This window comes from Chrysemys picta, chromosome 3 (genome assembly GCF_011386835.1).
Source record: "Chrysemys picta bellii isolate R12L10 chromosome 3, ASM1138683v2, whole genome shotgun sequence".
Lineage (NCBI taxonomy): Eukaryota > Metazoa > Chordata > Testudines > Emydidae > Chrysemys > Chrysemys picta.
The window spans coordinates 162,751,658-162,778,393 of NC_088793.1; the positions used below are offsets into that span (position 1 = coordinate 162,751,658).

The 26,736-nt window shown below is 39.7% G+C and overlaps 1 protein-coding gene across 3 annotated transcripts in view; it reads right to left on the reverse strand.

The window, feature by feature from the left end:
• The window catches only part of SPATA17 (spermatogenesis associated 17), a 175,355-nt gene that overhangs the window by 7,528 nt on the left and 141,091 nt on the right, over positions 1–26,736 (reverse strand). The gene's annotated exons all lie outside the window — the stretch shown is intronic.

Below are 26,736 nucleotides of genomic sequence, written 5' to 3' on the forward strand. Positions count from 1 at the left end.
GTCCCTATAAAATCGGGACATCTGTCACCCTACTATAAATATAGCTTGTTTAAAGGCATATTTCCAAAGCATACTTCTGTGTAAGATAAGAATTGCTTCCCAGAAGGAGGGCATGCATGTTTCCTTTACGTATGGTACTGTTTCGTCTTTAGACAATAAATTTGTCTGATTTTGGTTATTTGGTCTCTTGAACATTTTTTAAAATGAACTACAAGTGTATTCAATCCATTGGCTATACAATTAATCAACACAGTCAAAAGGCTCTCACCACAAAAATTCAATAGCAATATGTAAGCAGGGCCATTTTCCAGATGGCATACCTGTGATTGATTTTTCCAGCTGCATTTGCCATTTCCTATGCATTTCCTATAACAGGTATAATACAAGATAATGAAATAGAGGACCAGATCCTCCAGTCCAGTGTGGCCACTTTGCAACGTACTATTGGTGGATTCTGCATATGGAGTCGGTGTGTCTATCCCTGAGATGATTACCCGAGTTCAAGTGGATCCTTAAGTGACACAAATATAGTGTACAGAATCCTACACCACCTCCCCTTCCAGCTGCCTATATAGGGGGCATGGATGGAGGAAAAGAGGTATGGTCCACACTATAACAACTCTAACTCATGAACCAACCCATGCAACAAACCTCGATGCCAACTCTGCCCACATATCTACACCAGCAACACCATCACAGGACCTAACCAGATCAGCTACAACATCACCGACTCATTCACCTGCACGTCCACCAATGTTATATATGCCATCATGTGCCAGCAATGCCCCTCTGCTATGTACATTGGCCAAACTGGACAGTCACTACGCAAGAGGATAAATGGACACAAGTCAGATATCAGGAATGGCAATATACAAAAACCCGTAGGAGAACACTTCAACCTCCCTGGCCACACAATAGCAGATGTAAAGGTAGCCATCTTACAGCAAAAAAACTTCAGGACCAGACTCCAAAGAGAAACTGCTGAGCTCCAGTTCATTTGCAAATTTGACACCATCAGATCAGGATTAAACAAAGACTGTGAATGGCTATCCAACTACAGAAGCAGTTTCTCCTCCCTCGGTGTTCACACTTCAACTGCTAGCAGAGCACTTCACCCTCCCTGATTGAACTAACCTCGTTATCTCCATACTGATTTATACCTGCCTCTGGAAATTTCCATTACTTGCATCTGAAGAAGTGAGGTTCTTATCCATGAAAGCTTATGCTCCCAATACTTCTGTTAGTCTTAAAGGTGCCACAGGACCCTCCGTTGCTTTTTACATTGGGAATGTTGTTGATAAAAATCAATTCTAAAGAAATTTTACATCTGACTGAGGGCAATTGGTACCTCTGATAATTTTGATTCAGCAACACTTTATAAAATGGCTTCAAAATTAAAATTCAAGATTTTAATTACATCCAACATTCAAAACAGATGCTCCATTTTGCACACACAATTGACTGCACACAAGTAATAGAATTTACAAGCAATCAGCCCCCCTTTTTTTAACAGAAATCATCTTTGCACGTGTAAATTTTATTACTTGTGTGTGCAAACTATATGGACATTTGCAAAGCTCTATGTGCACAAATGGGTACCTATTGGAAGGCTGTTTGAAAATGGCCCCTCGTGTTTCCAGCAAAAAAAATTATATTAATAGTTTCTTTCAACAATAACATGGAGAGTACAGTGCATAAATATGCACATAACTAAAAAATGCCTTTCTGGGGTCTTATCAAGCAATGTGGAACTATAGTTAGGCATCAGCTTGAAAAAGGAAAGCCTATTACTTCACTCCAAAACAAAAGTAGGCAGAAAGCAGCATATTCCAATCTCCCAAACTTTTGGATGCTAAGGCCAGAGGGGACCATTATGATCATCTACTCTGACCTCCTGCATGACACAGACCATAGAATTTCCCTCCATAATTCTGCGTTAAGCCCGTAATTAACTATGAAGCTGATGGGCAGTTGCTGAACTTGGAACGTTATGGTTCGTGATGTGAACTTTGAATGTCCTTTGTCTATGGTGATAAAGTTCCATTTTTAAAGAGGTACCTAAATATAGATTGCCATGACAGACTGAAACAGCTCCACATACTTCTGCTCCAAAGGTTAATTGTGTAACCTCTGCAATAAACAACATTCTCCCTAGACTCGTGATCCACAGACCAAGGTTTCTTCTGAACCAACCTGGGCAATCTACAAGACAGCCCAATACACCACCACTGCACAATGTCATTTGTGACAATATGCTCTGAGAAAATGTAAACAAATCTATATGGGTCTCAGAAAAAAAATCTGACATCAAAGTAAGTGCTGTGATAACATGTTCTATCCAATGCAAGACATGCAGTCATGACAGTCATATTTGGGGGAAAAAATGGCAACCAGAAGTAACAATATATGCGGTCATGAAAAAAATGTAATGTTATGCTATGTAGGGACACAGTTACCAAAATCCTCACTCTGTCCTTGGATTAGTGAGTACTGCTAGCAGGGATTTTCAACTCATCTCTGCTTAACTTCCATTTTGAGTCAATATCCTGGGACATATGTCGTTTATTTTTAAAGAAGGATTAAATCAGGGATACTGTTTAAAATAATCATTGATATAGTATGATCCTTTCTATGTAACTCTAGGTGTCCATGTGTAAGTATATCCTTGATGTTAGTGCCTGTGATAGTAAAATTAGAGCTTTAAACTGAGCTGTCCTCATAAGCCCCATGACCTTTTAATAGCCACAGAGATTTCTAACAAAGAAAGCAGATCAGAAGTGGGAATCTGTTATAAAAGTAAAATGTTGATCTAGCCAAGTTCTTGCTTTGTAAATTTATCAGTACTGGTTAACAACATTTCCAACTAGTACAAGGGCTTGTGACATGACAAAATGAGTATAACAACCCATTCTGTCAATACAACATAAATGTCATTTCAAGTGCTCAGAACCCACTAAGCTACCCTAAAAAAGATTGATTTATCTGCTCCAATGTTTCTTTGGGGCAAACTTTTCTCACAACTGAAACCAATTAGTGGGCCTGGCACTTGTAGTGCAGAATGTAGGTCAGTGTCAAGTAATAAAAAAGTATTGACTTTTCTCTGTCTGTAAGCAGCATGAAAGGGGTGCCATGGCCTTGTCGTATATGAAAAGAGCTCCATTAATTTCACTTATTTCAACCAGGGCTGTCAAATACTAATGCTTCTATTGCACTTTTCACACAAAGTACATTGACACCAATCCTGGCCCCAGTGATACAAGTTTACAATATTTCAGCTAGTGAAAGGGGTCTGGACTATAATTTTTAATTCCCACCAGTACATTTAGACACCTTAAGCAGCATTGCTCATGAGAGCTACTGAGAGATATGAGCTGGGACATTAATAATGGCTACCCACTTCTCCTGGGTAGCAGGAACTATTTCTTGTGGATAGCCCCTCCAATTAATTAGCCAGGAAGTACAGGATGCAAATGCCTGACATAACAGTGTTTTTTTGTGGCTGGTGGGCATAGACTGCCAATTGTGTTTTCTGATGTGGAGTAATGTACACAAACCAGAGATAAGTCTCCTGTGACTTAAGGCTATAAAGTTGAAAAGCTAATGTGTTAACCAATTGGGTCACTTAGCCCCTTAAAATAGGCTATTTTAACAAAGGTATGTATTAGACATCGGCCTTCATTGTGTCTGTGTGGGGGTATTGACTCTCAGGGAGGCATAGTGCCTATTGGAAGCTCCCTGCAGTGGGAGAACAACACTGAAATACTTAACAGTGTAGTGTGTGATCTCCTTGTTAGCCAGCTGATGCAGTGGAGAGGGGAAACAGGCCATGGACATACCCCACCCTTTTGGAATGGCTAATACTCTTAACAATTCTTATCCTTCTATAGTCAGTTCACTCAGGTGAGTGCAAGGAATGCAATCACAACTAGCTTCTGCAAGGGAGTTCAAGTAAGGAAAGGACCTTTCACATATCGTGTACCAGCAGAGCAGCCGATCAAAATCCAGCCCATAATGTTGTGATATTGTTTCCCTCTATTCCTTGCAATGTCCATCCTTAACTGGCTGCTTTTCTGCATGTGGACTTAATGGAACTTCTTGACAAGCTCCAAATGTGATGTCTAGTTAAATCCCACTTGCAAATGCAAACAACACTGACAACAATAAACTCTCTGATTCAAAAAGCCTGACTGAGTAATGTAGAGGGCAATTTTCAACTTACTTTATTGATTTTATAAGTGAAAATCTTACCCTTTGAATCAACTTGTCATTAGATCTTAAAATAAAAAGCAATATTGCCTAGCCATTACAAAAGCCAATTTTATATTGTTCTGTATGACACTTTCATCAGGCAACTTTTTTCTGCTTGTTAGTTTGCTCTTTTATTGACAGGAAGCATATGATAATATGTTGCACAAAAATCAAGAAATTATTCTCACAGTAGGAAGTCTAGCAACACTATTTAATAGCTTTCAAACAGGGGAAGAAAACATTAATTGCTGTTTACTTTATGCAACAAATATTTCATTGTAATTATATTTAAATTTTACTAAGCCTTAAAACTGTCACTGGTTTACACCCATTTCCTCTTGGGAGTTATAAATGAAAGAACCAAACGCAAGCAGGGCTTGCTAAAATTATGAAAGATTTGTAATTACTGCTGATGAATTTGAAAAAGGACTAATCTGATAATTACATAGGTCTAGATCCTTACTGTATGTTCTGCCTAGTGTGAGGAGGCAGAGCATCTGGAACAGCCCTGCAGGGGAGACTGTGACTCATGCTCTCCCTGCTGCTCTAGGGAGGAAGTACCCTGCCAGAGCTATACCTGCACACTGTTCTTCCCCCAGCACAGCTATGCTGGCTGGTGTGTTGAAGATGGAGCCTTGGCTTTGCCCAGCCCCCACCCCATGCTGTCCAATGTATCTGCACAGGATGGGAGGGGAGACATAGCAGCTCTGTGGAGCCTACTTCCCTCCCCACACTGCTAGTCATGGTATAGGTAGTCCAGGCCGGGGAGTAAAACGACATCCCCTTACTCTCATGCACAGCTGCAAGGGCCAAGCAATGGCTTGATAGAAGAGAATGAAGTTTTAGGTAATGTGACCGCTTAAGTCACTGTTTAAAATTTCCAATTCTTTGGTAATGAACAAACACTTCTCATAAAAACTGGGTATTTTACAGTAATTGTACACAGTGAGCATTTTAAGTGGGCCAATTCTGGATGTTCTTACTCAGTTTTTACTAAACCTTCCTCAGGCAAACCAGATGCCAGCTTCCATGGGAGTTTTGCCTGAGAAAGGACTGAGTGGAAACTGGATAAGGACATCAAGACTTGGATCAATGGGATTATTTCCCCTTAAATGCTGACTCTCTAAATTTAGCCTGGGATATGACAACAGTAGAGTACTTTTCTTTTTGGATTGTGCAGTCTCAGCAGTAATAATGATCTGTGCTCCAAATTCGGCCCTCATAACACCTGCAACCCCACTGCATTCATTGGAGTTGCCCAAGTAAGTGTAAGTAAAAGTAAGATCAGAATTCAGCCCTATAATTTGAACTTGGTTAAAAAGTCTATTGCTGATGTGGAAGCCAGGTTAGAATCCAGCTCTTTCTCCCATATCTGTATTGGCTCTGCAATGCTATAAAAAGAAACAAAACCTTATTTTTTATGAATTCTATGCAGCTGTGACTCTAAATACACACAGGAAACCGATCTATGGAAGAGGAAATTGGCACTTTTACATAGTCATTTTTCAGGGTGGGATTCCCCTTTTTGGCAAATTCCGATCCCAGCCTCAGTTTTAAAAAGTGTAATATTCTTCACAGACTAGTCTGCAAAAGCAAACATTACAGTGTATACTGTATTATACTTTCTTACACATTATTAAAATAATCTGTGGAAACTGCACTATCCAAATTTTTGTTCTGCCTGTGTCTGAACAGGCCCAATATCTATATTTGAACCAAAATTGCCAAAGATGATATTCTATTTTCTGAACCAATGTGGTCTTTTTTACAAGTAAATTAAATTAAGAAAGCAATGTGAATTTCTTCACAAGCTATTTCATACTTGGATACCCTTGAACTTTACTGAATCTGGGCTAAAAAACAAATGTGCAGGTGAAATAGTTTGATTGGTATTCAGAATCCCAAGAGTTAGTTATTTGCTATTGTCATTCAAATCTCGATTTATTGCAGGCCACTTTCAAAAAGCATTTTTTAAAAGGGGAGTAGACATTTAGTAGCTTCATCTTAATTTATCTAAGGTGTATAAATGACATTTGTCAAAAATGAAAACACACTGATGAGTAATAAATAAACCTTTTATGAGGCTATTAAATCCAAGTGAGGTGGAACTATGCTTAACATTACAATCCTGTGTACATATAAAAACACTGTCTTTAAAAGCTTTTGATGAAAAGTGAGGGGGTGGGAATGTAAACAGAGACCTTCCATCCTTATACTAATTCTTTGGCCTGATGATCGCTCACTTTCCAACTGTTGGCAATAGGATATGTGCTAGAAAATAATGCATTTAGGCATGAGTATCTTGATTTATGACATTTATATGCCGCTCTTTCATTGTCTAATATGCTCAACTCTAGCATTCTCTTTCCAGAGCCAACTGTGGTCTGCCAAGAACAGACCAACGCCATGTTTAACCTGCTGGACTAAAGCCAAAAAACACTTTTAACCTGCTCCAATCAAGTTGCATCTATCTTAAATTGACAGAATCATGCCAGCTGGAACTAAGGTGGAATAAATTCTGAATTGACAATCCCAAACCACTTTTCACTTTACCAGTAAAAGTCAGAACCACATGAAACGATGGTCAGGTTAATCTGAAGTGGTATCTGATGCTTAGGGCTTGTCTTCACTACCTGCCTGGATCAGCGGGTAGAAATCGATCTCTCGGGGATCGAATTATCACATCTCGTCGGGATGCGACAATCGATCCATGAATCGACGCGCGTACTCCACCAGCACAGGTAGGAGTAAGCGCTGTCAACGGGGGAGCCGCAGCAGTCGATTTGCCACCGTCCTCACAGCGGGGTAAGTCGGCTCGGATACGTCAAATTCAGCTACGCTATTCGCGTAGCTGAATTTGCGTATCTTAAATCGATCCACCCCCCCAGTGTAGACCTAGCCTTAGAAGTGATTCCAGTTTGGCATTTTTTACGTTGTTCTGGATCAGGTTTCTGGAAGTGAGCTGTGATTTTTTTTTTTCAAGGTAAATCAGAGTTAGTTTTGAATCCAACAGGTTGTAAGTAACTGGCTTAATTCTAGTGGGTTGGAGGTGGTTCTAATTCGTTTGTTCTTAATTGTTTTTGACATGTGAGAGGGCATTTTGAATTAATTCTAGTAGGCTGACTGTTTTCAGCAACTCAGATGGTTAAGGGTAGTTCAGGCTTGGCTTCCTCAGGTTAGAAATAGCGGTGGTTTGATGCAGTGTGGTTTTGACTTGGTCCAGCTTAGATGAGTGTAAGGGTATGTCTACACAAACACTGAGTGCATGGCAAGGGGAGTGTAAATCTACAGCACTCCAGTGTGCCATGCGCTAACTGTCCATGTGGACTCTGCTGCTGTGCACTTAAAGTCTCCTAATGTGATTTGACCAGCAGTACACAATGTGCACTAGAGAACTTCTAGTGTGCAGGAGCAGGGTCCACGTGGATGGTTAATCTGTAGATCAGTGGCTCTCAAACTTTTTTACTGGTGACCCTTTCACATAGCAAGTCTCTGAGTGCGACCCTCCCCCCATATAAATTAAAAACACTTTTTTATATATTTACCACCATTATAAATGCTGGAGGCAAAGCGGGTCTTGGGGTGGAGGCTGACAGCTTGTGGACACCCCTATATAATAACCTCGCAACCCCCCATGTAATAACCTCGTGACCCCCTGAGGGATCCCAACCCCCAGTTTGAGAACCCCTTCTGTAGATTAACAACTCAGCTTGTTGTGCACTAATTGTTTGTCTAGAAAAGCTCTGAGTTAAGAAAAAATAGTTACAGACATTTCTAGTTCTGTGTGATTGATTAGACTTCAAAATTAATTGGAAAAAACACGAAATATTCCTAAATCAGTAACAGAATAAAGATTTTGTATTTATTTTGCAGAATTTGCATGTGTGAATGCTCATGCAAATACCTGAACAAAGCAATGCACAGTACAATATTTCTGAGAGCACTGAAAAAGTTACTGAACAGGGGGGATGGGGTGTAAGAAGATGCACTCTAACTCCTTTTCCAGCCTTAGTAATGACTCTTTATTCAGAATAGTTAAAATGTTTGCAATTATCATGCAATAAAGTGAACCAATTACATTATTTTAAGTCTTCTGCCTGTTTTAGTATTATCTTTCATCTTCTTATTTGTCACAATTTGTGAGTTTAAGCACGCTTTAGAACATTCTGAGCCATACAATATTACCAGGTGCATCTTTTCTTTTTAAAATCTCAGCCAGTACACCTCTTGTCACAACTTAGAGAGGTGTTATGAGCCTTGCATGTTGCTAAGGATAAATATCCTTCACTGGCTGTCTCAATACAACCACTAAGTGGTCAAGGGTATATCTTAACTTTTCTGTTATATTAAAGAGAGAGTATTGGATCACTGTTCTTGTGTTTTAGGACAGTCCCACCATAAAGGCAGGGAGTTGCATTACATTTCATCCTCTACAGCATGCATCTGATATGTCTGAAAATCTTTTTCAGCTGAGAGGCTATCCTGAACTAACCGAAACAAGATCTTGTAATGGTAACACAGATGGGAGAGGAGGCAGCCATCATTAGCGCAGCGACCACTACTCAAATAAAAATGTCCTTTTTGAGAGATTTTCTCCTTTTCATATAATTACATTTATCTTCCATTTCTAGTTTGATGATTTTTCTATACACAAAAAAAACTGATGATACCCTTTCAGCCTGAATCCATTGTTACTCTTTCAGTGTCTGCAAGAAGTTTCTGGAAATCTGCCAGAGATTATGGATTAAGAGCATGGATTAAGGGCAAAGTGTTTAACTGTAGGTAGTTAAAGGCTGGAACACTGAGCAAAGTAAATGTTTTTCCATAACTCCTCCACGTCCAATTTTATCTCATCTCTAAATGACCAATCCATTCTCTGCAATCCTATCTCTTCTCCCTTCCCACTTGTGCATACACAAAAAATGGAATTAGTGTCTCCCGGAAGGAGATTTGAAGTATACCTAATTGGTTTTAAAGTGGAGGAGAAAGGCTGGCCATAACTCTGGTTTTATCCCAGATTTTAAAGGTAGTAGTTTCACTGCAAGATAAGACCTTTTCTGAGGCAGTTTTTGCTGCCTGGGAAGGAAAATTAATATTCTTACAATCCTTTTGTTCTCCTTTGTTACAATACTTGTGTTTATCCCCACTTTATTACAAAACTAGTGTTATTAATTGGGTCTGCACAGCAGTATCCTCTAAGATACTAGGTGGTGCACTATGGCGTAAGTATCTCTCTCTTTCTCTCTCTCTCTTAATTTCATCTAAATAAATGAGGATGTAGAAGATAGCAATTCTCCTAGTAATTTTGAAAAGGATCTCTATGGGGAAGATTAGAAACACAAAAATAATTTATGAAAGTAGTGCCAATTTGGCCACTGTGATTTTTCCTATGCACAATGTTATTACTTTTTGCTGACTCAGTAGACCTCTTTTTTTTTTTAGTGTTTTTTGTTGTATTTTCAGCAAGAGAATATAGTTTGACTCCTAGAGTTAATCCAACTGTGAGTTAAATTGACACCTAGATATTTTATGTAATGTTGTTTAGCCACCGAAATCAAAATGCATCTTGTAAATGAAGATAATCTGCATAACATGGGGAGACTTCAGTCATCAGGATTGTTATCCAGGTGTACAGTCATCAACATGCTATTGTCCGACTAAAGCTGGATTTTATAAATCACTATGCCTGCTTTTAGTCCATATATATTTGGACTAAGTGTTTGCAAAAATTGATCTATTTAGCTCAGACATACGAGGATGTCTCTGTTCTGTTATCTCTATGAAAAGGAAGAGTTGGAGCAATCGGTATTGATTCTTACTTCGGCTCTATCGAAGGGGTTTATATAAAAGTCATGTTCAATCTATGACCAAATCCCGTCTTCCTTGCCCACTTTCCCAATGACCCTTCTCATGAAGTGGCACTTAACCTGACTTTCATTGCATCTGGGAAAAGAAGAATATTAGGCACAGCCCTCAGTCAGTGCTTCAATTCTTCTGTCAGTAATTTTCTCCTCTTTATGAGATAATCTATTCCTGTATCGGGATGGGGGAGTTCTCTCTACCACAATGTTCACATAACCTGTTCCTCTTCTTCAAAATCATGGATGCAACTGATTAAATCACTCAGTTGGGCAGTGGCCATTGGGTATGATGGGGGGGAAGGTGGGTAGGGGGGGGTTGGGGTAGAAGAGATCTATCCACAGCCACTGAGAAGTTACTATTTTCCCCCATATATGACTAAAGCGTCATGTTATTTAATATATTTCCAAAGTGACTACTTTAGTACTCCATCCTTTTATTTTTTAAATAAAAATAATAGTTGAAATACTCTATTCCATTATATCATATTATTATATTAGTAGTAATAATGCATAGTATGCACTACTACTACTGACGTTATGAAATAATGTAAATATAAAAATACTATAATATGGAAAATATATAAAATAAAATTTGAATAAAAATTCCAACACAATTTCAAAATTCCAACATGAAAATTTTCTGAAACTGACATTTTTTGGAATTTCCATTTTGCAAGTAATTTATCAAATATTTGCTTTTGCTCTTATTTGAAATCTCAAAAATTCTAGTGAAACAGATATATTGGGTTTCAACTAGGTCTAGCCATGATACAAGTTGTCTGCCTTTTAGAATAGTGCGCCACAGTAGTCCTGAAATATTTTTGCTGGATGAAAACTCATCAGACACCCTAAACAAGCTATTTTGTCCTCAGGACCTCTATCCTACAAATATATTTTATATTGGGTGTGTGTGTGTGTAGTGTCTAAATATGATAATAGTTTTAAGCATACATTTGTGTGTGCCCAATTGATACACACAAATACCCTCTGGGGCAATCACAGCAGGTATTTTCACATGCATATGGTCAGATAGACCTCTAACTGGCCATTTGCATGCACAAAGACTGGGTATACTTGAGTATTTGTGTGCATAAGGTACATAAACAAACTCAGCTGGCTATTATTTATTTGGTATCAGTCTTCCCTTACTCATAAATCTTTTAGGCCATGTTGGCATGGTTCCAGCCATTTCAGGGTATTTACTGTTTTATTTTTACCCTGTCTTCTCTCTATATATATATGTATGTTTAGGAAGAACCAACAGTAGGTAGCATTTAGGGGCTAATGAGGCTAAATCTCATCAATAATACACAACGGTGTGGCTGAAGTACTGCATTGTACAGTAGTATCTGCTGCCCCCAGGGGATTTCTGATGGAGGTGTAACTCACAGGCTACAGGGAGCAGAGGGAAAAGGCACAGAACAGGGAATGCATACTTCTGTGGGGCTAATTCAGAATATAGGATTCCTTGCACATGCTCCCGGCGGCCAGAGTTCTCTGGAGCCTCTGACCCAGAGTGCTGGGGACGGTTCTGATTTGGTTTACATGGTTTCTGATTCTGGTGATGGGTGTTAAGTAGAGAAGGCAAAGGTCTGAGGATGGATTTTTCTGTATCAGGAGGGGTATGTTGGGTAGTTAAGAATTCAGAGATAAAGAGGTGGTTCTGAACTATGGAGAGATTAGGTAGGAAGAGGCGGTGTTAGGAGATAGGGATGTTTGTGTGCATGCATGTGTTTATGAGCAGGTGGGGACTGTGGGGAGCTAAGGAGATTTGAAGAGAGTGCAGAGGGGAATGGAGTCATCTAGAGAAGGAAGGTGTGAGTGAATTGGGGTGTGTATGTATCAGAGGGGAAACAGTTGAAGGAAATGGTAGGGTAAGAGCTAGATTTGAAAGGGAGAGGTAGGGACTAGGAGAGAACATGAAAGTATAAGTGTAGGTTTTTCTCCTAACTGCCCTGTACTATTAAGCACCACAGATTTTCATTCTGAAAGGTGGAGGCACTGGGAGAGGTAAGGGGGTGTCCCTCTCTTTTACTTCCATACAAACTTTCCTTATCCCCTATCAAAAGAGATCCCTGTGACATCCTTGAATGGTGTTCCAATTTTCCCACTTTGAAAATATGATCAACCTATAGAAGAGAATAAAAGGCATCCATAGAAAAGTGGCCCCCATTAGCTGCAAACCCACCAGTTATTTTGGACACCAGCTGCCACTGGGAACAATTCCTGGTCCCCTCCCAGATTCCTCATGTAATCTGCCCATGTCAGTAAAACAGGAACCACTTCTTCTAGGCCAAAAACCTGTTATTCCTTTTCCTTTCTTTCATTTTCATACTATAAACTATATTTCCTTTATGGGTGTCCTATTTCCTTTTGCCTATCATTAGTGATTATTTATTCATTCATTCCCAAATGTAAATCCAGCAGCTTTTTCTTGTATGTCAAATATCATGTCTAAAGAAAAATGTCAAAGAATAACAGATCAGCATCACTGGTCATTTACCCATTTGGCATAATTTAATTTTGGCAGTTGATATGAATCTAATTCTATCAAATTGCAAATTATTTTATATTGGTTGATAGGCCCAATTTTAGAGACAGTAAGGAAAGGTTACTCACCTGGTGCTGTAACTAGAGTTATTTGAGATTTCTATCCCTGTGAGACTCCGCTTCGGAATGCACCCTGCACCTTTGATTGGAGATTTTTGGTAGCAGTACCTGTTTGGCCCATGCATGTCTCCCACACATCCTCAGGCTCTACACTGAGGCTAAGTGGGGCTGCGCAGGTGAACTGCCCTTAGAGCCTTCTCCACCGCAAAGACACGGGAGACTCCGAAGCACAGGGGACAAAGGTTCAGTAGTGGAGCACCAACAGGAGGACACACCTTAAAAACCTCCAGTTACTGCACCAGGTGAGTAACCTCTCCTCCTTCTTCGAGAAATGTCTCTTTGGGTGCTCCACTTCAGGTGACTCTCAAACAGTACCCCCATTAAAGAGATGGGAGGTTCGGAGAAGAGTCCAATATAGAAGAAAGAACTGCATTGGCTAGAGCTGCATGTGATCTTGCTGCAGGTACAAAGGCATAATGATTAGAAAAAATAGGATCAGATGACCACGTTGCCACTCTACAGATGTCTGCAACTGGTATATTGTTAAGTAAGAGTATAGACGTAGACAGTGCTCTTGTGGAATGTGCTGTCACTCTCGAAGGGGATTCAATATGAGTTCTGTTATAATTTATCTTAATAAACTGGAGATCCATTTTGATAACCTCTATCTCAAAATTACCAAACTCTTGTTTCTAAGCAGGAAGAACCTGAAATGCTAGTAAATAAACACAACTATAATATAGTTGGCATAACAGAGACCCGGTGGAACAATACACATGACTGGAATATTGGTATAGAAGAGTATGGCTTGCTCAGGAAGGAGCGACAGGGAAAAAAGGGAGGAGGTGTTGCCTTATGTATTAAAAATGTATACACTTGAACTAAGGTTGAGATGGAAATAGGAGAGAGACTTGTTGAAAGTCTCTGGGTAAGGATAAAAAGGGTAAAAAACAAGGGTGATGTCATGGTAGGGGTCTACTACAGACCACCTAACCAGGAAGAAGAGTGGATGAGGCTTTTTTTAAACAGCTAACAAAATCATCCAAAGCACAGGACTTGGTGGTGATGGGGGACTTCAACTACACAGACATCTGTTGGAAAATAACACAGCAGGGCACAGATTATCCAATAAGTTCTTGGAATGTATTGGAGACAACCTTTTATTTCAGAAGGTGGAGAAAGCTACTAGGAGAGAGGCTGTTCTAGATTTGATTTTGACAAATAAGGAAGAACTGGTTGAGAATTTGAAAGTGGAAGGCAGCTTGGGTGAAAGTGATCATGAAATGATAGAGTTCATGATTCTAAGGAATGGTAGGAGGGAGAACAGCAAAATAAAGAAAATGGATTTCAAGAAGGCAGACTTTAGCAAACTCAAGGAGTTGGTAGATAAGATCCCATCCCAAGCAAGTCTAAGGGGAAAAACAATAGAAGACAGTTGGCAGTTTTTCAGAGACATTATTAAGGGCACAAGAGGAAACTATCCCACTATGTAGGAAAGATAGGAAATATGGCAAGAGACCACCCTGGCTTAACCAGGAGATCTTCAATGATCTAAAAATCAGAAAAGAGTCCTACAAAAAGTGGAAACTAGGTCAAATTACAAAGGATGAATATAAACAAATAACACAAGTATGTAGGGATAAAATTAGAAAGGCCAAGGCACAAAATGAGATCAAACTACCTAGAGACATAAAGGCTAACAAGAAAACAGTCTACAAATACATTAGAAGCAGGAGAAAGTCCAAAGACACGATAGGCCCATTACTCAGTGTGTGTGTGGGGGGGAATAATAACAGAAAATGTGGAAATGGCAGAGGTGCTTAATGACTTCTTTGTTTTGGTTTTCACCAAGAAGGTTGGTGGTTATTGGACGTCTAACGTAGTGAATGCCAGTGAAAATGAGGTAGGATCAGAAGAGGCTAAAATAGGGAAAAAGCAAGTTAGATGGACAAATTAGATGTCTTCAAATCACCAGGGCCTGATGAAATGCATCCTAGAATTCTCAAGGAGTTGACTGAGGAGATATCTGAGCCATGAGCGATTATCTTTGAGAAGTCATGGAAGATGGGAGAGATTCCAGAAGACTGGGAAAGGGCAAATACAGTGCCCATCTATAAAAAGGAAAATAAGGACAACCCGGGGAATTACAGACCAGTCAGCTTAACTTCTGTATCCGGAAAAATAATGGAGCAAATAATTAATCAATCAGTTTGCAAACATCTAGAAGAAATAAAGAGGTAAGTAACAGCCAGCATGGATTTGTCAAAAACAAATCGTGTCAAACCAACCTGATAGCTGTCTTTGACAGGGTAACAAGCCTTGTGGATGGTGGGAAGCGGTAGATGTGGTATATCTTTTGATACTGTCCCGCATGACCTTCTCATAAATAAACTAGGGAAATGCAACCTAGATGGAGCTACTATAAGGTGGGTGAAAAACTGGTTGAAAAACTGTTCCCAGAGAGTAGTTATCAGTGGTTCACAGTCATGCTGGAAGGGCATAATGAGTGGGATCCCAGGGGGATCAGTACTGGGTCCAGTTCTGTTCAATATCTTCATCAATGATTTAGATAATGGCATACAGAGTACATTTATAAAGTTTGTGGATGATACCAAGCTGGGAGGGGTTGCAAGTGGTTTGGAGGATAGGATTAAAATTCAAAATGATCAGGACCAACTGGAGAAATGGTCTGAAATAAATAGGATGAAATTCAATAAGGACAAATGCAAAGTACTCCATTTAGGAAGGAACAATCAGTTGCACACATATAAAATGGGAAATGAGTGCTTAGAAAGGAGTAATGCGGAAAGGGATCTGGGGGACGTAGTGGAACAAAAGCTAAATATGAGTCAACAGTGTAATGTTGTTGCAAAAAAAGCTAACAACATTCTGGGGTGTATTAACAGGAGTATTGTAAGCAAGACACGAGAAGTAATTCTTCAGCTCTACTCCGCTCTGATTAGGCCTGAACTGGAGTATTGTGTCCAGTTCTGGGCACCACATTTCAGGAAGGATGTGGACAAATTGGAGAAAGTCCAGAGATGAGCCACAAAAATGATTAAAGGTCTAGAAAATATGACCTATGAGGGAAGATTGAAACAACTGGGTTTCTTTAGTCTGGAAAAGAAAAGACTGAGAGGAGACATGATAACAGTTTTCAAGTATGTAAAAGGTTGTTAAAAGAAGGAGGAAACATTTTTTTTTAACCTCTGAGGATAGGACAAGCAGCAATGGGCTTAAATTTCAGCAAGGGAGGTTTAAGTTGGACAACTAGGATGTGGAATATGGCTTCTTGACTAGTCTGGTGCTGTTTTGGGGGGAAAATGGGAGTTGAATGGTTTGATTCATTTGAAATATGAATGGATTAATATGAAACACCTTAGGGAAATTTTTTTGGATATGGCTGTAGCATTTCTCTCTGGTGAATATCATAAATGGAGGGTCTGCCATTAAGGCCCCCAGTTCTCCCACCCTTTGCTACCAGGAAGGCTGTCTTCACTGATAAATCTAATAAAGAACATGTAACTAGTGGCTGAAAAGCATGTTTCATAATGCAATTAAGTACTAGGTTCAAGGCTCAGCTCAGCTCAGTGTAGGAACTCTGATTAGTGGGGAAATAGTCGATAAACCTATTAGGAATCTTGCCATAGTGGGATGAGCAAAAAGTGAAAACCCTCCTATGGGTGTATGAAAAGCTGTTGTTGCTGCTAAGTGAATCATAATGGAATTCAAGGAAAAGAGATGATTTTTCAGTTCTAACACACAATTCTCCTGGGAAGAGGAGAGTGAGTTGGTGAAATCTGGCTGTTACACCAAAGATAATATTGTTTCCATCTCTGAAGGTATTTCTTGTCAGTTCTTGTCTACTATTTAATAAGATGTCTTGTACTTCTGAAAAATGGGATATCTCTATTCCTGTGAACCTCTGAGGAACCTGCTTGGAGCCTCAGAATCTGCAGCTTGGGGTAAAGTGTTAGATCAGCATTCTGGGTCAGTAGGCAAGGACTGATTGGAAGCCTTCACAAAGGGTAGAGAGGGTGAGTCTGATCAAATAAGGATACTAGACCTGTCTTGGCCTTGTTTGAGGAATCAATATGACTCTGGTTTGATCTTGTTTGATCTTACTGACAACCTTTAACAGTAATGGTGTTGGTGGATATGAACAGGGAAGTCCTTTTGTCTGTGAGATGAGGAACATGCCTCTGATATGTACTCTTTATGCCAGGTGGAATTGGCAGCAACAAAGGGTCGGGTTCAATATCTAGGTGTTCCTCTTAACAGTACAAAACAGAACCGTCTCAAGCCCCCACCCAATATGGGAAAATTAAAACCACCCCAGGCGCCTCTAAGAGGCAATACTTCCCCACTCACAAGCCCTGAGTCTGTGTATAGCAAAGAAAACTTTTAATAAAAGGGAAAAGGAACCCAGCATTAATTTTGGAAAATACCACAACCATGGTTCAAAAGCATATGACCATGAGCAAAACGTCCACCCCAGAGTATGTTAGGCAGTGCCCTTTGCCTCAGTGTCTCACCTTGCAGTGTGACAGTCTGACAAACAAATGTTCCTTTAACACATCACTCCCCTCTCCCTCCACTGCAATGGGCTCATAGTTGCCGCAGTTCACTCTGCATCACTGCCTGCTGCCACCACTGTCATCCACTGTGGGCTGCTGCACTGTCATCCGCTGTGCCATTGCTTCTCTGCTGCCACTTGCCTCTCTACTGCACTCTCTGTGATGCCGCATCTTGAGGTCCCACCACTTAACTCAGCTCTCAGTGATTTCACCAGTTAGTTGGAACCTCCCTGCTGGTGCAGATAGTGCAGTCTGTTTCACTGAAATGCTGTCCCACACCAGGTCTAAGGCTTAGCACTTAGAGCTGGTCATCAGTGATTTTAGCTCTAGAAATCACTAAACAAAACAAGGACTCTCAATTGAGTCTAATATCAGAGGGGTAGCCGTATTAGTCTGGATCTGTAAACAGCAACAAAGAGTCCTGTGGCACCTTATAGACTAACAGATGTATTGGAGCATAAGCTTTTATGGGTGAATACCCACTTCGTCAGAGTCTAATTTGTGCTGTCATTAAGCAGTGTGTGGGAGGCTAAATGGTGTCTAAGACTCCTTAGGCAGAACCCACACTACCAGGCAGGAACACCTATCACCACCCTCTCTCTCTTTCAATGGGATTTGGCATCCCTACCCCCTGCTTAGCAAGTGAAGTTCAGTTGACGAGGACCCGAGCAGTCAGGGAAGGCTAAGAACAGTATAGTTCTCTTTTCCTTTACTCATACAATCAGGATAGCATTTTATTATCCCTACACTCAGTACTAAAGTGACTTGTAACCCAACACCAGCCAAAATTGATCACTTTGGCAAAGAAGTCCCTTCTGCTGAATTCCTAGGCAGGGTAGGTGTGTTTATGCAAATATAGTCTGTTCTTGAAGTCTTTTCCTCCAGATCACACTAAATGTCCGGTTGAAACTCATTCAGACTCTGCTTACATCTGGATTGGGGATCAAGACCCCCTCTGGAGTGATACCTAATGAATTTTGCATTGGCTGCCGTGGCAAACAGATCAACCTTCCCTAGCCCCTGAGCTAAGACTAGATTGTGGAGGACTCTGCAGCTCAGTTCCTGTTTGTAATTTAAAAAGAAATGTCTGCTGAGGTCATCTGCCATGGTGTTCTGAATAGCTGGGAGTGTAAAAGCTGAGATGACTATGTGGTTGGCTATGCACCGATTCCAGAGTTTATCACTTTGGAACAGAGAGATGGGGAACATGAGCCTCCCTGATGATTGATATAATACATGCATGCCACATTGTCTGTCCATCTTTACTGACTTAGATTTGATTAGTGGTAGAAGTGTAGGCAAACATTTTTGATGGCTCTCAATTCCGAAAGATTAATTGAGAAGCTGCTCTTGAAATGACCATTTTCCCTGTACCTTATGAGATCCCAGATGTGCCCCACAACCCAAAAGCGAAGTGTCTGATATTATCACTACAGTAGGAGGAATGGCTGCAAAGATGTAGTTGTAGCTGAAGGGGGTTTCTTTTTTGAGCATCTTGGTCTCTTGGGCAGGGCTTCAGATGGTGTACAGTCTGTCAAATAGGAGTCTGATTCCTACTAAATCTCCTTTTATTTACAGGAGAGTAATCCCTAGGGATCACAGCATGTCTCTCGAGTCTGCCGTGTGGAAAGATATATCTGTCAAGTCTGCAAAAAGCTTGTGACCATCAAAAGGGAAGTCTTCGACAGTACTCTGAAGCTCTCATGGAAAGCCCAACACCTGTAGCCAATGTGCTCTTCTCATGACGACTACACTGGAAATAGGCTATGTTGCAGTATCTGCCACATACAAGGAGGCCTGGTGTGATGTCTTTGCCAGGAGCTGATCCTTTTGTAAATTGGACCTAAACTGGTCCAAATATTCTTCTGGGAGATGCTCAATACAAGAATTGAGTTTGTTATAATTTAAATAGTCGTATTTGATCATGAGCGCCTGATAGTTTGCTCTTCTGAACTGAAGTGTGGCTGCAGCATAGGATTTATGACCAAAAAGATCAAGCTTCTTGTGTTCCTTACTGTACGGGTTATGCTGTCTGCCTTGTTCATTAACGGCCTCCACTATTATGGAAAAAATAGAAACTCCAGTTCCCTAGCAGGAACATAATACCACCCTCTTGCAGGTAAGTGGTACGGTAATGAAGTTTGCCATACCATCTTAGTGGGATCCATAAAAGCTTCATTAACTGGAAGGGCAATCTTTATAGATATCCAAATGTGGAAAATATCTAGGAGTTTATGGTGGGCTTCCAGAACCTCCTCTAAGGGAATCTGCAGCATGTCAGCAATCCACTTCATCAGTTTCTGAAACTGCCTGGAGCCATCTGCCACAGAAGGTGGTGGGGACAACAGCTTCAAGTGGTGAGGAGAAGTATTAGTAAAAGGTGTCATGTCTTTATTAGCCCATGCCTCTTGCTCCTCAAAGGTCTCTTCTCTGGCATAGGTGGAAAGGGGTTGAGCAAAATGGGCTCTTCTCTATTCCCTCCAGTGTTGCAAGGACCTCAATGTAAATTGTTGGTGATAGAACACCCACTGCTCCCAACAAGGCCACTGAGGGGGCTTAAATGGCATAGGTGGAGGCAGCCATCTATTTCCTTCTATGTGAGTGTCATTTGAAGTCTATCCTCCTGTAATATGTCAATATAGGAGCGAGAGAGGGAAGGATCCTAGATTAGGTAGAGGAACCTGCACCAAAATTTGAGAGTCCTCTTCCACATACCGTAAGGGGGGAGATAGCTGTATGGTTTGCAGAATAGATGAGGGCAAGTGTTGTACTCTTGGTCAGTGTTTCTCAACAATCGGTCTGTGGACCAGCACTGGTCCCTGAGATCTCCCAACAGATTAGGAAGGCAGCAAGCTGGTCCCTGGAATCAAAAAGGTTGAGAAACACTGTTCTAGGTGATAGAGGGCTTGGTGACTGAGAGAATCTTGATATTGACAAACCTCCCAGTTAATAGAGGAGACTCCAGCTCAGAAGATATTATCAGATTATCAGGGTACCTAAACTCTCACTGTATTAATAGTATCAAAGTTTGAGCCGAGTGGGAACCTTTGAAGGATGGCTTCGGTACTGATATAGCTGGTACCGAGTGTTTGGTATGGAAATGAGTTGGCTCTGGTTTCCTCGGTACTGTAGCTAGATGAACGGTCTTTGGTACCACTGATTTTATTTTTATCAGTACTGAGTGTTACTCAGGGACAGGCTTGGTCTTTTCAACCCTGTCTCTGTTGCTTTGGGTATGGGTATCTGAACTTGGTGCCAAGTCTCTCTTAGATGACTGACTCCTTTTCACATTTGTGTACTGGCCTCACTTGGAGCCCGCATAGAGCTCATCTTTGGACCTAAGGACTCCATAGCCTTCTTCTGAGATGGTGACTAGGAGCTTCTTGGAGATTTACTTCTTACCTCCATCTGCTTAGAAGCAGACGTAGATGAAGACTTTGGTACCATAGATGTACTTGGTGCCGTGGTGCCGCCTACCTCGCTTCAGGTCTCTGGTGACTAGCTGTACTGGGAGATCTATGTACAGAGTGTCCTCTGCTCCTGGATCCTAAGCTGGACATAAAACTTGCTCCATCATTAGGAGTTTAAACTTAATGTCTCTATTTTGGGGGATCCACCCTTGAAGGAAGTGAGATCTTGCACTCACTGGAGATACAAGTATCACTCAGATAGTAAAGGCACTGGGAGAATCTGTCACTTATTGGAATAGCCTCATGACAGGAGAAGCACCTCTTGAGTGCTGGGGAGTCTACCATTCCCAAGGAAAAACTAATGAAAATTTAACCCTTAGAAGGGGAAATCTCCTAACTATATACCTATATGAATAACTTTTTTAAGAAAGAAAAGAAAAACAAAGGGAACAGTTGTTCCCACAGCTATAAAACTATAAGGTAAGTAAATATAGGTAACTATCTGAGAAAAAAGCTGAATATTCGAGAAATGGCACACAGTAGATTCTGTCTCAGGCCAAATGCGGATGAGAAGGAACTGGGGGTGGTTTGCCTGTGAACCCATATAGCCTTGGCATGGGGCATGAGGATGTGTGGGGCGCATGCACGGGCCGAATGAACACTGCTACCAAAAATCTCTGATCAAAGGCAGAGTGCAGATGTATCCTGAAGTGGAGCACCCACAGAGACACTACTTGAAGAAGAACACTTGATACTTGTAGTCAAATATTATAGTGATGTTATAGTGTTCAGAAAAATGCAATATACTAGATGTGTTAGCACAAATTTAATTTCTGATTTTTAATATAAATAATAATAGCTTTTAATAAAGCTAAAATTCTTTTCCCTTCTGATGTGATTTTGATGTGCATGTGTGCAGTAGTCTCCACAACCTCTTATACAAACACAAGTAACTATAGCACCAAGCGCACAAATGTTTATTTCATTTTTAAGGTGGATAATGCACAGACTAAATTATATCCTCCAATGTGCATGTTGGAGGACAGAATTTAGTCCTATGTATTTTTTAACATCTACGCAGAACTCCCAAAGAAATATTGTATAGTAGAATGCCAATGTAGTAAATCAAAATTTATAAATGAACAGGAACTGGGAATGTTTAAAAATTGTTATGTTATTTTGTTCACTGACAGGCTAGTTGCTGTATGAGTTATATTGTAAAGCTTCCCATATGTCTCTGAAGACATCAGTTTTGACTAGAGTGTTCAAATTCTTTAAATACTAAGACATTTTGGTCTTCCTGCTGCCAAAGGCCTGGACATCTGCAAAAACTACAAATCATGCCAAACTATGTTGAATGATATATGGAAGACTGTAATCCACTAGGAAATAAGCTAAGACCAACACATTCATTTCATTTAAGTCCTTTGGTGGGATTTGAACCATCTAGCCCACAAACCATGTCTCATGTGATTGCAGTATACAGTCAGTCCACAGTAATAATGATTCATATACATATACATGTATATGCTTTATTGCTACCTTTAACTGGATTAAAAGCAATATATCAAATTTTATATTTGTGCTCCTTTTATTAGCTTTCTACCACTTGATCAGCTGATAGAGGCAATAATGAAATGTTTTTTTATAAACTAGAGTTTGTAAGTCCTGTCCTGAGAATGTAATATTTCAAAAAACAGCCTAAGCTTTGGGGAAAAAACCAATTACAGAAACAGCATTAAAAATGCCAAGCACTGGGCAGAAGCAATTCTGGATCAGTTTAAAAAAGTGATTGATGAAACTCTAATCTGAGCTGAAGGAACAGTTTCACGACAAGCTGTGACCATTCCACACACTTCATTAGCCGCCATAATTAGCCTGGTGTTTCAATTTGTTAGAACTGGTGGGGACAATTTTACTCAGAATGCAAACATCAAAAAACAGGGTCCCTCAGACTTCAGAAGAGGCTGATGAGAGGCTTTTCTAGTCTTTGTTAACTAAAAGATTAATTACAGCTGATGGGAGGCTGTACTCTGATTGTCACTCTGTCTATGTGCATTACTTTTAGCATTAGAAGAAAGACATGGTTGACACTGCACTGCTCAATCAAGCAGCTTCACATGGGTACAAAGTCTGTTTTAATATGCAGAGCTTTTTATTGTTTGATTGACTTGTTCTTTATTTTTTTTAGGTCTGAGTCTCTCACACCTACGTAGTGTTACTAACAAAACAGCAGGACATACAGTGGTTGGTATACAGTGGCATTTAACACTTAGCTATCATTCTTTCATATAACTACATCTCAGAGATCTTAACACGCCTCAAAGCCTTCTGCCAGGAATTTTATTATTTGTTTCCTTCCTAATGGCCAAAATGTAGACCCCTGCCCAAACTGACTGATTGTAGAAAACAATGCTGCTAAAAGTATCATAACCCCTTTTCCAAGCTGCCTAATTGTTCTAAGTAAAATCAGTCTCTTTTCTACTTACTTCCACTTTACTATTCTGATTCTTCGCTGCCTTGCGTCTTTTGTAGTCATTTAAACCTGTGTAAAGTGGGTTTAGTACAAGACTTCCTCGCTCATTTACACTGGTGGTCACAATGACTACCTAACACACAAGACAGTGGAGATGCCTTTTTGCAGACTCATGCAAACAGAAACTCTGAGGTAAGTGGTCTTATATCTATCAAGGTGGATTTCATAGAACCTGAGTTGGTGAAGGGTATACAGAAGCAAACTCTTTTCGCTAATGCAGAAGCTTTGAAATATATTCCAGAGTATAAACCCAGAGTAGTTCTGCATTTAAATGAGATCAGAGTCTGACTCATCATCCCTATTTCAGATGGAGGAAGGTATTTCCAATTTATAGCAAACTAGTACCATGAGAGATAACAAGCAGCTACCTCCAAAAGTGTTGTCTCCAAAACTGATATAGCTGCTTATTAATCCAACTGAAGTGAACAAAAGTAGCTGTATTGTTCAGTGCCTGACTATGTCACATATATTGTGTGTAGACTCTTCCTACTCAGGAAAATCTCAGTAAATCTGCTCTAAAACCTATCTCACTTCTCTTGAAGTTACTACTCTTAGGACAATGTTCTCTTTCCCATTACTACAATGATGAACAAAATAATACTGTTCTGAATATTTAGTTTATCCATCTGTTTGCAAAATACAACAACATAGTCTAGAATTAATTTGAAAACCTATTTTGACTTAATAGGTCTAAGTTTCTTCTCATTAACACCAGTTTAACTTTATTGATGTTTATGGAGTTACACCTCTACCCCGATATAACGCTGTCCTCAGGAGCCAAAAAATCTTACCGCGTTATAGGTGAAACTGTGTTATATTGAACTTGCTTTGATCCATCGGAGTGCGCAGCCCCGCCTCCCCCCCCCCCCGGAGCGCTGCTTTACTGCGTTCTATCCGAATTTGTGTTATATCGGGTCGCGTTATATCGGGGTAGAGGTGTACTCTTAAATTACTGAAGTGTAAATGAGAACAAAATCAGGCTCTTAGTGCCCAGTAAAACCATAACAACAAACCTGCCCTGAAGAACTGGTACTATTTATAGATTGTAACTGGGCCTGCAAACCCATATTCATGCAACTAGATACTCTGAGGTAAGGGGAGGATGAGCTTATATTTGGTGTATGTTCTTCTAATCTATAAAGAATAAATATTGTTACTAATAAGAGTATAAATCGCAAAAATATTCAAGCACAGTGCAGCAGCATCATATAGTAGGTTCTCTCTCAGGACAATATTTACTATTATACTTTGCCATCAGGTCAGGATGTGAGTGAGGACTCTCAAGACTGCACAACGTAGCCAGAGAATGTGCTGGCGAATCAGGCCCTGAGTTTTTAAGCCCACAGTCAATTTTGAAGTTGAAGATAGGGTACAGTAAATCCATAATGAAATAATATTTCTCATCCCTCTGGAAACTGGGTAACAACTTTCTCCTGGAAAATTCCTTCTTGAAAACAGGTGTCAGGTTTTTTGCCTATGATATTGTTTTGAATTATGAGGGAGAGCTCTTTATCTCATATAAAGTGGTGCATCTCCATTGAAGTCAATGGAGCTAAACTGTGATTTACACCATCTGGGGATCTGACCCTGTATCTTGAATGCATTTCATTGAGCTACATTAATGACAACTATATATACCATGTATTTCCTCAAAAGAGCTTTTTGACTTCTTTCATTTCAATTCTATTTGCTTCAGAACATAATGACAGATGAATGTCCTCTAAGGCAATCTAGGCCTGAATCTGCAGCCACAGTGTATGCAGAACTCCCACAAACTTCAAAATAGAGCTAGGTTGACTTCAGTGAAAATGTGACTTAAATTGATTTCAGTGGGAGCATCACACATGGGGCAGCTACAGGAATGAGCTCTAAATTTTCAAGAATACCGATTAATTAGTGCAAAATGGCATAGAAAATTCCATACAGATTCACATATTCCCCTTGTCAGGTAAGAAGAACTGTTGTTCCAACAGATTGAGAATCATTAAGCTAGTGAATGCCCAGTTCTAATTGTATTTATTTATTTGTTGGTTTGTTTATGGTTTATTTAATATTCTTTTAAGGTGGAACTTCATCAACCAGTACAACTCCCAGTTCAGTTGATAACCTTCCATTAAAAACCTGGAAGCATTTACTTTTCTGGAGTGCTGGAGGGATTACAGGGTATACACTATTTCTAAAGTAATTCTGTTTAAACAAGAGGTTTATAACATCTAAGTAATTTGCACAAGAAGAATTATTTAGGAAGTGAAAACATCGTTGCCCCTCAAGCTGTACTATAAGAAATGATGGACAAAGTTTGCTCTTATAAAAATACATGATTTTCTTTCTATGCCACTAACATGCAAGTTGCATTATTAAATGAAGAAGGTAGGCAAAGCAAGACATTTATCATCCAACAGACAAATGACACTGGATTGCTAGTTAGACAGTATAATAAGTACCATCTAATTTTCTCTTTAGAATCAATTTATTCTTCAAAGCCCTGGATCATCATCAAGGGACTGCATTTTCCCGCTGAGAAATTACAGAACTGAAAATCAGGTTTTATAAAATGTTCTACTAGTTGCTGACAAACCCTTTGCAAATAACCACTAGAGTGGATTTGATTAGAAAAGTGGTGACAGTATCTTTTCTCATGCAAATAACTTTACTAAATGACTTGAATCTTCCCAGTCACTACTTTGTATTATTCTTTCAAAATCATTATTTTCTTAGAGTCAACAGTAACCTTCAACAGAAAATTGTTCCAGGCTTTCTTTTTAACCTTTCAGTTGTTCACACTGTCTTTTCTACACTTGGTTAAATAATATCGTTTTGTGGATTTTAATTTGCCTCATAGTTTTAACCTTCCTTATGCACCTACAAAAATAACTTGACAGCCAGACTATGGTTAATAATCTGGTTATCAGTCCATCATTTACATTACAGAATTTACTAAGAGCAGCATTTTCAAAGGCAGCCCCGGTAGGATGACCTCTAGGATCTTCTCAGAAAGAAAAATCTATAACTCAAGAACATTTTCCCATGGGAACTCTAGTACCATTTGACTTAATGAAATCAGTGACAAAGTGGTCTTCAAGAGAAAGCATATTTCAGTAAACATGATGTAGTCTTCCAACCAGAAATCTGGGAAAACTCTGTTTATGCAAACTGTCAAATATGTAAACCAATTATGGCAATTGTTTTTGCCTCCGACTGAATGATGCAACATATGGTAATGAGAGAAAGTAAATTACCATTGTTACCTATTGCTAACATTCAGTGTATCTTTCGTGGTATCTCATGAGGATTGTTGTGACATTTTTCTGCCTTTTAAATATATGGTACACAAAAGCATATTACAGTATTTACTAAAAGGAAATACTATAACGGAAAGTTGTGTACTAAGTAATATGTAAATCAAATTGACAGACTGTTTTGTGTGTTAACCCAATAAGATCGACAAGATTTTACATTGCACTTCTCTTTAAGATACTTAAACCATTGATAGT